A 10,350-nucleotide genomic window follows, 5' to 3' on the forward strand; every position below is an offset into this window, starting at 1 on the left:
CTGTGCATTTCCATATGACCTTACATATATGTAAGCCTTGCTTTGATAATTGTACCATCTTCTTTTAGTCCCTGTGTGGGTATAAAAGGAGCATGCTCTCTTATTTCAGTGTGCTACTTCAAACATTACCGAAGGGTGCTGTTTGAACTGTAGTACCACCTCGTGAGGTTTAATAAACTTTGTCTTTTATTTCAGTTTCTGTGCCAACTTCTTCCTATATGGTCTGAGGACTTTGTGCAGAGACGGGCGAACCCCTTGCACTAGTAGGCCTTGCTGAGGCTTACTTCAACATGTTGACTGCAATGCTAAGAACAGCCCCTAGAGAACACCACAATGAAAATAGCATTTGGAAGAAACATGGTCATGTAACTATACAGTCAGGCTCTAGAGAGCATAACCACATGAATATGAAAAGGGAGAAAGTAACGCAATGTAGCCATATATTTGGCCCTTAGAGAGCATACTGCATTACACATTTTCAAGACTAGCAGGCCTACTGCAATAACACAACATATAAGACCCCCAAAACCTAACTTTTCCCAGCTGTAAAACAAAAGTTCCAACGACGAGAGAGCTTAAAAAGTCTGAATGGTAGGACCTAGTGTGGGGACCCAGAGATGAAGTAGACAGAAAGAGCACATTGTAGTGAATGTTTTGAAGGTGGTCTGAAGGACCACCGCAAGCTCAGTTCTGAGCAAAACTGTTTTGTAAAAGTAATGCCTCTCAAAGAATTATGAGGCGAGTTTCCCGAGTGCAGTGAATATTGCAGCATCGACTCTCTCGCTGTGTCGGGAGAGCCGCTTTGAGGATTTCTGTGATTTTTACGTAAAGCATTTACTAATTACAAGTGTTTTTTTAAAGCTACGGAGCACAAAGGGGAGAAAGCCAAAAGCAAAATTGAAATGACTCTTATTAGGTAACAGTGTAAACAATGTGAGGAGCGCTCTAATACCACAGTTCAAGTTCGCACTGTTCTGGGCTGTTCGCGCCATGGCTGCCATTGAGGAGGAAGGGAAGAGACAAAATAAAAAAGTAGTTCACCCACATTCAAGTATATCGGCAACCATGCAAAAATCCATGTAAAAGGGTCAGTCTGCAAGGAGTAACAAACCAGCCTCAAGGCGGGACAAACGTAAAACATTTACCAATGACATCCAGGGATTTTTGAAAGGCAAGTCCAGGAATAAATTAAAGTGATGGGCGTGGTTAAAAGACCACATAATACTTACAACAGGTAGAAAAGCACTTACCCACTCGTCCTAACAGGCACTTATCAAAAAAGCATTAGCAAAGACAATAGGTTTCACCTATACAATATCTACTGGGTTTGTCAATGCGCTGACAAGTTGCAAAGCAGCGTGATCTGCTTTGCAATATGGCTTAAAGTCAAGGAAATAAAGCGCAATGATGTGGCCAGCATTGGCCATGTCATATAGCTTTTTATTCTTTAGTTTAAGACATGTTGCACAGAACCAACTCCACTGTGCAAGATGGCTTACAGTAAAGAAAAAAGATTTATGACGAGTGCAACATGTCTAAAAAGCATTGACAAAGCCAATAGATCTTGCATAAGTGAAACCTATTGACTTTGCCAGTGCTTGTTTCTCCAAGCATCTAACAGCTAAATAACTGTCTTTGCCCAGACAACACTTACTAATCTGCCGTCCCAGTGGCCACCATGCTTGAAAGCCACCTCATCATGGAACAAAGATATGGATTTTCAGTGCAATGTCTGACCTATATATTTCTCAAAGCAGCTATATCACCAAGTGCATTTTCAAACACTTGTGACCACTGCAAAGTGTTGTCTGAAGTCTGACACAGCTTCAGAGATTCGCATTGGTTGTCACAGCAGCTACCGCCAGGCTGGATGCATGTGAAACTACTTACACATACCTTGTTGCACTCTTCAAACAGTTAAGAACAACCACGTCATCTGCATCCTTCTTTTTATAGTGCTGCAGTGGATGCCTAACAAACAGTGGGGTGCTGCCACTTTTTTGTGCCTCTTAGCGCCCCCTAACGCCACCATGTGTGTGCCCTATTTAAAATACGGCGCACCATAGCGGTAGTTAGAGGACTAGCGTCTAAATTTTTGATACTAGTTCAAATCTTTGCAGGACTATCGTCAAAAATTCCATTGTAAGCAATGGAAGCCTCCTTTTAACCCATGCTCTGAGCAGACGTTAAAAGTGCCCAAAAAAAATATGGCGCAAGGAAATCTTTTAGATTTCCTTGCGCCATTTGTTTGGCCCCCCCAACGGAGGAACGCTCCCTTTGCATACATTATGCCTGGCGCAGGCATAATGTAGCGCAAAGGGTTACAAAGAAGCGCAATTCATGCATTGCACCACTTTGTAAATTTTGTGTGGCATTTTTGGCCTTCTAATGCCACATTAGCATAAAAAAATTACGCTAATGTGGCATTGGAATGGCGCTTAGGGTTCTTAAGTATGTCCCAGTGTTCTCACTTTTACATCCTCTGCCCAACACACAGGGGCCTGCATGAGAAGACACGAGGTGCTTCTAGCACATGGCCATTTGCATATATACATTCAACCTACGCTAGCCAAGATCATGATTTATTTGTGCAAATTCAAAAGTTGAATTTGCACTTAAAAACCTATTTTCTTGCATGTCATAATACTCCAAATTAGTGTATACTATTATGTGTGGGTAAGTGTGCTCCCTTGGATGGGAGCAGGAGCATGGCTTGCATTGGTGCTGCAGGTGCAGTGCACCGGGGCCCGTAGGCCTGAGGGGCCATCGAGCCCTGATTTTTGCTGTATTTTATATTTCAAACAGTAGCTAGGGGACCAATTACCTTTCCTGCACCAGGGCCCATGACACACTGGCTACGTTACTGGATGGGCGAGCCTTCCAGGGCAGGTACTTCGTGGTGTTACCACACCTTTGCTCAGCCCACGCCGTTCGTGCAAAGAATAGGAGATCTACTCCTGCCACGGACCTGACTTTCTGCTTTTCATAGGAATGTGCAGAGAACAAAACATTTCGAGAGTGTTGGTGAATAAGCCTCTTCAGGGTGAAAATATTATTCCAGTTGAGAAACAAATTAACAAATAAAAATGCAATTGCACTGATTCCAAGTCATTTTTTCCAGAACAGTTTGATGCTGCTGTGCAATTGTGCATGCTGGCAAAACTTCACAGGGAAGTAAATACAGACTTACAAATGTTTTGGATGAGTTTTCCTAGAAAGCTGCAAGTGCGGCTGATTTCCTGGAGTGGTCTTGCAAGCCTTTGTGATGCCAGGAAATTCCAAAACGCTTCCCTCAGCTGTAGGAGTTAACCTCAGGTGTGGATTTCCGAAATTCTTTTAGACTCAGATCCAAGGAGCTACAGAAATGAACTTACCACTGTGCACACACCTAAGCCACGTTCACTGAAGCTGTCAGACATGCTGTATACAAACACTTTTCTAGGAGTTATTAATTATGTTCAATTTATTTCCAGATTCGAGTTATTGTGCTTCTCAACAATAAAAGACTTCCCTTAATTTGACCCCCACACTCCCACCCGGGCCCACTGCATGGGCCATCATTTATTATAGTTTTGTGTAGGCGCTCCTTCAAGGAATGCAGAACCAGAGCTCCACTCCTGCATACCCCCAGCTCCATTGGTTTAGCTTGAATCGCACCATCACCTGAGCAAACTTTGGGAAATAGTGTTCACAGTGTCAAAATAGTTAAAAGAGCTAATTAGCTCAAACATTTCTCCCACTAGCCAGAATGCTAATTTAGCAAGGATAATTGAGGCCCATGATTATTGTCCTGTTTTTGATGAATTAATAACAAGTAACTTCTCATTAGAATATATTTGCAATGCCCAAGTAAGGCTATTAGGCCCTTATTTATAGTTTTTGGTGCAAAACTGCACTAATTCAGTTTTGCACCAAAACGTTTAACACCGGCTTGCACCATTTCTTTGCACCAGACTCCATATTTATGGTATGGTGCAATCCGGTGCAAAGGGTAGGCTAGTGTAAAAAAAATGACGTTAGTCGGGTGGGGCTGGCAGTATGGAAGAAGGGTTTTTGCACCAAAAAATGACGTTAGGCTGGTTAGAGTAAGAAAAAATGACTCTAACCTGCCTAGAGTCATTTTCTGACGCAAAACCATCCATACCACATGACTTCTGTCTTATATAAGACAGGAGTCATGCCCACCACCCCAATGGCCAGCACAGGGGACCAGGGTCCCCTGGGCATGGCCATTGCACCCAGTGCCAAGTAAGGGGACCCATTTCAGGGCCCCCAATGGCACTTAAAAAAAAACTACTTACCTGTACTTACCTATACTTATCTGGAATGGGGTCCCCCATCCTCCGCTGTCCCTCTGGTGTGTGTGGGGGTGTCCCTGGGGCCTGGGGAGGGCACCTGTGGGCTTTTTCCATGATGTTCCACCATGGAAATAGGCCCACAGGTCCCCTAACGCCTGCTCTGACCCAGGTGTTAACAAATGGTGCAAAGCAAGCTTTGCAAATTTTTTTGACCCATCTTCCCCCCATGCGTGATTTTTGCATGGGAGGATAAATAAGGCGCTAGGGCCTTAGAGTCATTTTTGGCCCGGGAACACCTACCTTGCATCTCATTGACGCAAGGTAGTTTTCCGCAGGCAAAAAATTACTTTAACTCCAATATTTTGGAGCTAGACATGTCTAGCGCCAAAATATAAATATGGACTTGTTTGCGCTGAATTTGCGTGAAAAAAAACTCGCAAACCGGCGCAAATAGAGTATAAATATGCCCACCAGTACATTTTCTATTCGGGCAATCATGACCACATCGCCTGCTAATAGCAGAAGAGACTTGGCCGACATTGGTAGCACTGATGCGACAATCTTTGTAGGCCTCCCAACAATATTTTTAGGGTCCAGCCTGTGAGTGCATGCACTAGCGCATGCGTCTCGCTTGCAAGACACTGTTGTGTACAGTAAAGGGCATGGAGCCCGCCTGTCGCTCAACATTTTTTGGCTTACGTGGCACTCTTCTTTATAGCCTTGTAATTCGTACATTTCAGGCCTGGCACCATTTCTGTTCTTCTCTGTGGCTCAGGGACCAAGCATTGCTTAATTTAATCAGTCCCCGTCCGCTGTGATCAAGGTACTATTTCATTCTTTTTAACTCCTAATGCCCTGCAAACAGAAGGCTGGCTTAAATATGCCCAGCAGGACAAACACATTTGCAGTTTTCTTTTTCATATACAACTTTCTTTTATTTTGCCAAATCTTTTTTTCTTACGTTCCACTCATGTTTTATTTTCTTTTTGCTCTTGGGTGCTCTTCTCAAAAGATTATCTTGTTTGAAATATTTCTTTATTATGTGTAATTTATGAAGTGATGCTCTAACATATAATCGTGCAATACACCTCAATCCCCCCACCCTAATCTGCCACTCCAATCTACCCCAATCCAATCCATTTTACCCCACATCAATCCACCTCACTCTAATCCAAACCACTCACTCAAATCCAGGTCAAGGCACCCCATTCCAATCCTCCCAACCCACTCCAATCTAATCCACCCACTCCAATTCGCCCCACTCTAATCCAGAACAATCTGCACCACTCGAAAACAATCTGCCCCACTTCAATCCAAAACAGTATGCCCCACTCCCATTTACCCAACTCCAATCTGCCACACTCCATTCCAAAACAATCTGCCCCACTGCATTCTGCTGCACTCCAATCCAAAACAGTCTGCACCACTGCAATCTGCTGTGCTCCAGTCCAAAACAATCTGCCCCACTGCAATCCAAAACAATCTGCCCCACTCCAAACCAAAACAATGTACCCCACTCCAGTCCACCTCACTCCAATCTGCCCCACTTTTATCCAAACCAATATGCCCCAATCCCATCTGCCACATTCCCATCTGTCACATTCCAGTCCAAAACAATCTGTCTCACTTGAATCTGCCCCACACCAATCCAAAATAATCTGTCCCACTCGAATCCACCCCACTCAATCTGTCCCACTTCAGTCCAAAACATCCCACTCAAATCTGCCCCACTCAATCTGTCGCATTCCAAACCAAAACATTCTGCCCCCTCCAATCCATCCCACTCCAGTCTGCCCCACTCCAATCAAAAACAATCCACCTCACTCCAATCCAATCCACCTCACCCCATCCAATCCACCCCACTTCATTCCAATTCACCCCACTCCAATCAACCCCACTCCCATCCGATCCACCACACCACCATCCACTCCAACCCACAACAACCCAATCCACTTCACTTCAGTCCACCCTAATATAATCTGCCCCACTCTCATCCAAAATAATCTGCCCCACTCCTGTGTGCCCACTCCAAACCACAGCAATCAGTCCCAATCCAATCCGCATCACTCCTATCTGCCCCATTACAATCCAAATCAATCTGCCCCAGTCCAATCCAAAACAATCTGCCTCACTTCAATCAAAAACAACCTGATCCACTCCAGACCATTTCAATCTGCCCCACTCCAATCTGCCCCACTTTCATTAAAAACAACCTGCCTCACTCTAATCTGAAACACTTCACCGTGCCTCACTCCAATTCCAAACAACCAACTGCAATCCAAAACAATCTGATCCACTCTAATCCAATCCACCTCAACTCATCCCAATCCAATCTACCCCACTACAATCCAGTCCACCCCACTACAATCCAATCCACCCCAATCCAGCACAGTCCAATCTACTCCACTCCAGTCCAATCCACCCCATTCTACTTATTCCACCCACCCGACTCCAGTCCAATCCACCCCACTCCAGTCCATCCCACCCCAATCCATCCCACTGTACTCCAATCCAACCCACTCTACTCCAGTCCAACCCACTCCAAACCAACCCACCCCATTCCAGTCCATCCACTACCATCAAAACCATCCTACTCCAATCCACCCACACCACCCAGTCCATCCCACTCCAATACAATCCACATTAATACATCCTACTTCAGTCCAGCCCACCCCACTCCAAGCCCCCCTTAATCTACTCCACTTCAGTTCAGTCCACCCCTCTGTAATCAATCCACCCTTGCCAATCAGACCACCCCACACCAATCCAATCTACCCCACTCCAATCCACTCCAACCCACTCAAGTTCAATCCACCACAATCCACTCCACTTCAATCCCACACCCCACTCTAATACACCCAAACCCAATCCACCCCACCCTAATCCACCCCACCCCAATCCAGTCCATCCCACTCCACTCCATTTTAGTCCATTCCACCCTACTCCAATCCATCCCACTCTAATCTAGCCCACCCCATCCCAGTTCAGTCCCCCACACTCCAATCCAATCCAGCCAGCCTACCCTACTCCAATCCACCCCTCTCCAATCCACTCCATTCCTCCCACCCCACCCAAATCCAATCCAATCCACCCAATCCCAGTTCAGTCCACCCCACTCCAATTCAATCCATCACTGCACAGCACTCCAATTCACCCCATCTCAATGTAATCCATTCCACTCTCATCCTAGCCACCCCACTCCAGACCAATCCAACCCATTCCAATTCCGTGAATCCAATCCACCCACTCCAATCTACTCCAGTTCAATCTAATCCACCCCAATCCCATCCACCTCACTTCATTTAAATACACCCCACTCCAATCAAATCCACTCCACTCAATCCACCCTACTCAACCCCAATCCAATCCACCCCATCCCACTCTACTCCAATCCACCCCACTACCTCAATCCACTCCAAACCACTACACCCTATTCCACCTACTCCCCTCTACTCAACTCTACTACACTCTACTCTGCTTTATGACATTCCAACAAATGCACTCTATGACACTCTACTCCGCCAATCCACTCTGACACTCCATGCCACTAACTTTTAGCCATGATGAACAGCAGCCACACTGGTGTACAACATGGCAAAACACATTGCCAAAGCCAATAGCTGTTGTATAGGCGAGACATATTGGCTTTGTCAATGCTTGTTTTATGTTGCATCCAAGCAGTTAAGTACCGAGGTCCTTATTCACAAAGGTAAACTTCCACTTTTGTGTATGTTTATGTTCTATTTGGTATTCACAAATTTGAATTTAATAGTAAGTTTACGACTGCAGAGACTCCCCAGTCCAGCGGGAGAAACAACCTACATAAAAAGATAGACATGTCCTGTCTTTTTATTTGTGGAGACTCCGCCATGAGTCCGGAGGTTCAGCAGTGATTGGATTACTATTAAGTCATAGTTTGTGAATATCAAGCAAAATGTAAACATGCACAAAAGCCTAGGTTTACCTTTGTGAATCAGTCCTGAGTTATTGTCACTGGCATAACAATAGTCCCTGCAGACCCCCACGATGAAGGGGGGACCCCGAACTCCAGGTGTGGCCCTCAGCACAGTACACTGTACACAGGCAGTGGGCCCCTGGCTTGAAAGCCAGTGGTGGCTGCCATGCATTTAGAGTGGTGGGGCAGGCATAAATGGGTGGGGTTAATATGATAAAATAAAAAAATTGCACTTACCTTACTGACTTGCCATCACATCCTCCTCACTCCGGTGTCTTCTCTCCACGAAGCTCCAGACCCAGGAAACTGCACTACCCAGTCCTGACTCTGTTCTCATGCTGTTAAACAGCATAAGGGAAGCATCAGAATTGGAGGGAGCGGCCTCTCTCAGCGCTCTCAAGAGCACTGGAGACCTGTGTTTTCTCTAACTCAGCTGTCTTAGGACAGCTAGGTTAGAGAAGTTTAAAGCGTGCATGTCAGACTGGCCAGTGCAAAACAGCCAGCCAAAGGAACATGTGCACTTTAAACATCTCCCTGCTGCCACTCAGCAGCAATTGCCTCGCCCTGTCCTGACACTCAGTTAATGACTGGTTGCTGAAACATAAAATGGTAAAAAATAAACTTTTTTACTGTTAGAAATGGGGTCTCTCATTGGCAGAGGTATACACCCTTGTCCAAGTAGGGACAACAATCCTAGTCAGGGTAAATCACACATAATCCAAATTATCCTGTGCCCACCCTCTGGTAGTTTTGCACTGCACAGTCAGGCTTAATGTAGAAGGCAATGTGTAAAGTATTTGTGCAATAAATCATACAGTAACCCAGTGAAAACACCACAAAAATACACTACACAGGTTTAGAATAATATATGATATTTATCTGGTTAAAATAGGGTCAAAACGTTAAAGATCCAAGAAGCACAAGTTGAGATATCAGTTTTGCAAGATCCAAAAAAGTGTTAAATCTTAGCAATCAACAGTTGTCTCTTGGTTACACTAAGTACCTGGTTTGCATCAAAAATAACTCACACGGAGACCGCAGAGGAGGAGATGTGTGGAAAAATATGGTGTGCATCGGATTTTCCAACACGGCACAGATGATGCGTTGTTTCTTTCTACGCTGCAAGGGGCTTTGTGTCATTTTTCAGCGCGGAGTCTTGGTTCCTCACTGCGATGCGGGATCTTTTTGACGCCCAGGGGCAATGTGGGGAAATCCCGGGCACTCTGGAAGAAGTCACAGGCACTGCGTCAATCCAGTATGTTGATGCGTCAAATTTTCGGTCACACGGCAAGCGCTGCATCGAATTTCAACTCGGAGAAATGGCTGCATTGTTTCCGTTCAGCTGTGCGTCAATCCGGTAGGGCTGTGCAACAAATTTTCTTACCCATGGCAGGCGCTGCATCGAATCTTCACTCGGGAAGTTGGCCTGCATCATTCCGGCTCTACAGTGCACCAATTTCTTAGTCGCAAAATGACTGTGCGTCGTTTCTGGCAGACTGTGCATCGATTTTCTGCACACAAGGAGTTTCCTGAAGAGATTAAGGGCCTTATTACAAGTCTGAGGGCCAAAAAGACTTAGGGCCTGATTATGACTTTGGCGGATGGGATACTCTGTCACAAACATGGCGAATATCCCGCACGCAGTTTTACAAGTTCCATAGGATATAATGGGCTTGTAATATGGCGGACGGGATATCCGTCACCTTTGTGATGGAGTATCCCATCCGCCAAGGTCATAATCAGGCCCTAAGTCTTTTTGGCCCTCAGACTTCAGAAAACAGGAGGCAAGCTAAATCCAAGCCCTCGGAGAGCACTACTCAGCAAAGTCAGAGGCAGCAGGGCAGCAAGGCAATTTCAGGGCAACAGCAGGGCAGCAGCCCTTCTCATCAAAGCAGTCCAGATGAGTCCTTTGGGCAGCCAGGCAGTACCTCTTGACATGTTGCAGGTTCAGGTTCAGAAGTGTCTGAGATGGTGGGGTCAGAGACCCAGTTCATATACCCAAAAATGCCTTTGAAGTGAGAGAGACTTCAAAGAGTGGTTTTGAAGTGCACAAGTTCTCCTTTCAGTGCAATCCTGTCTGTTAGGGTCCCAGTAGGG

The sequence above is a fragment of the Pleurodeles waltl genome, chromosome 7 (assembly GCF_031143425.1).
Source record: "Pleurodeles waltl isolate 20211129_DDA chromosome 7, aPleWal1.hap1.20221129, whole genome shotgun sequence".
NCBI lineage: Eukaryota > Metazoa > Chordata > Amphibia > Caudata > Salamandridae > Pleurodeles > Pleurodeles waltl.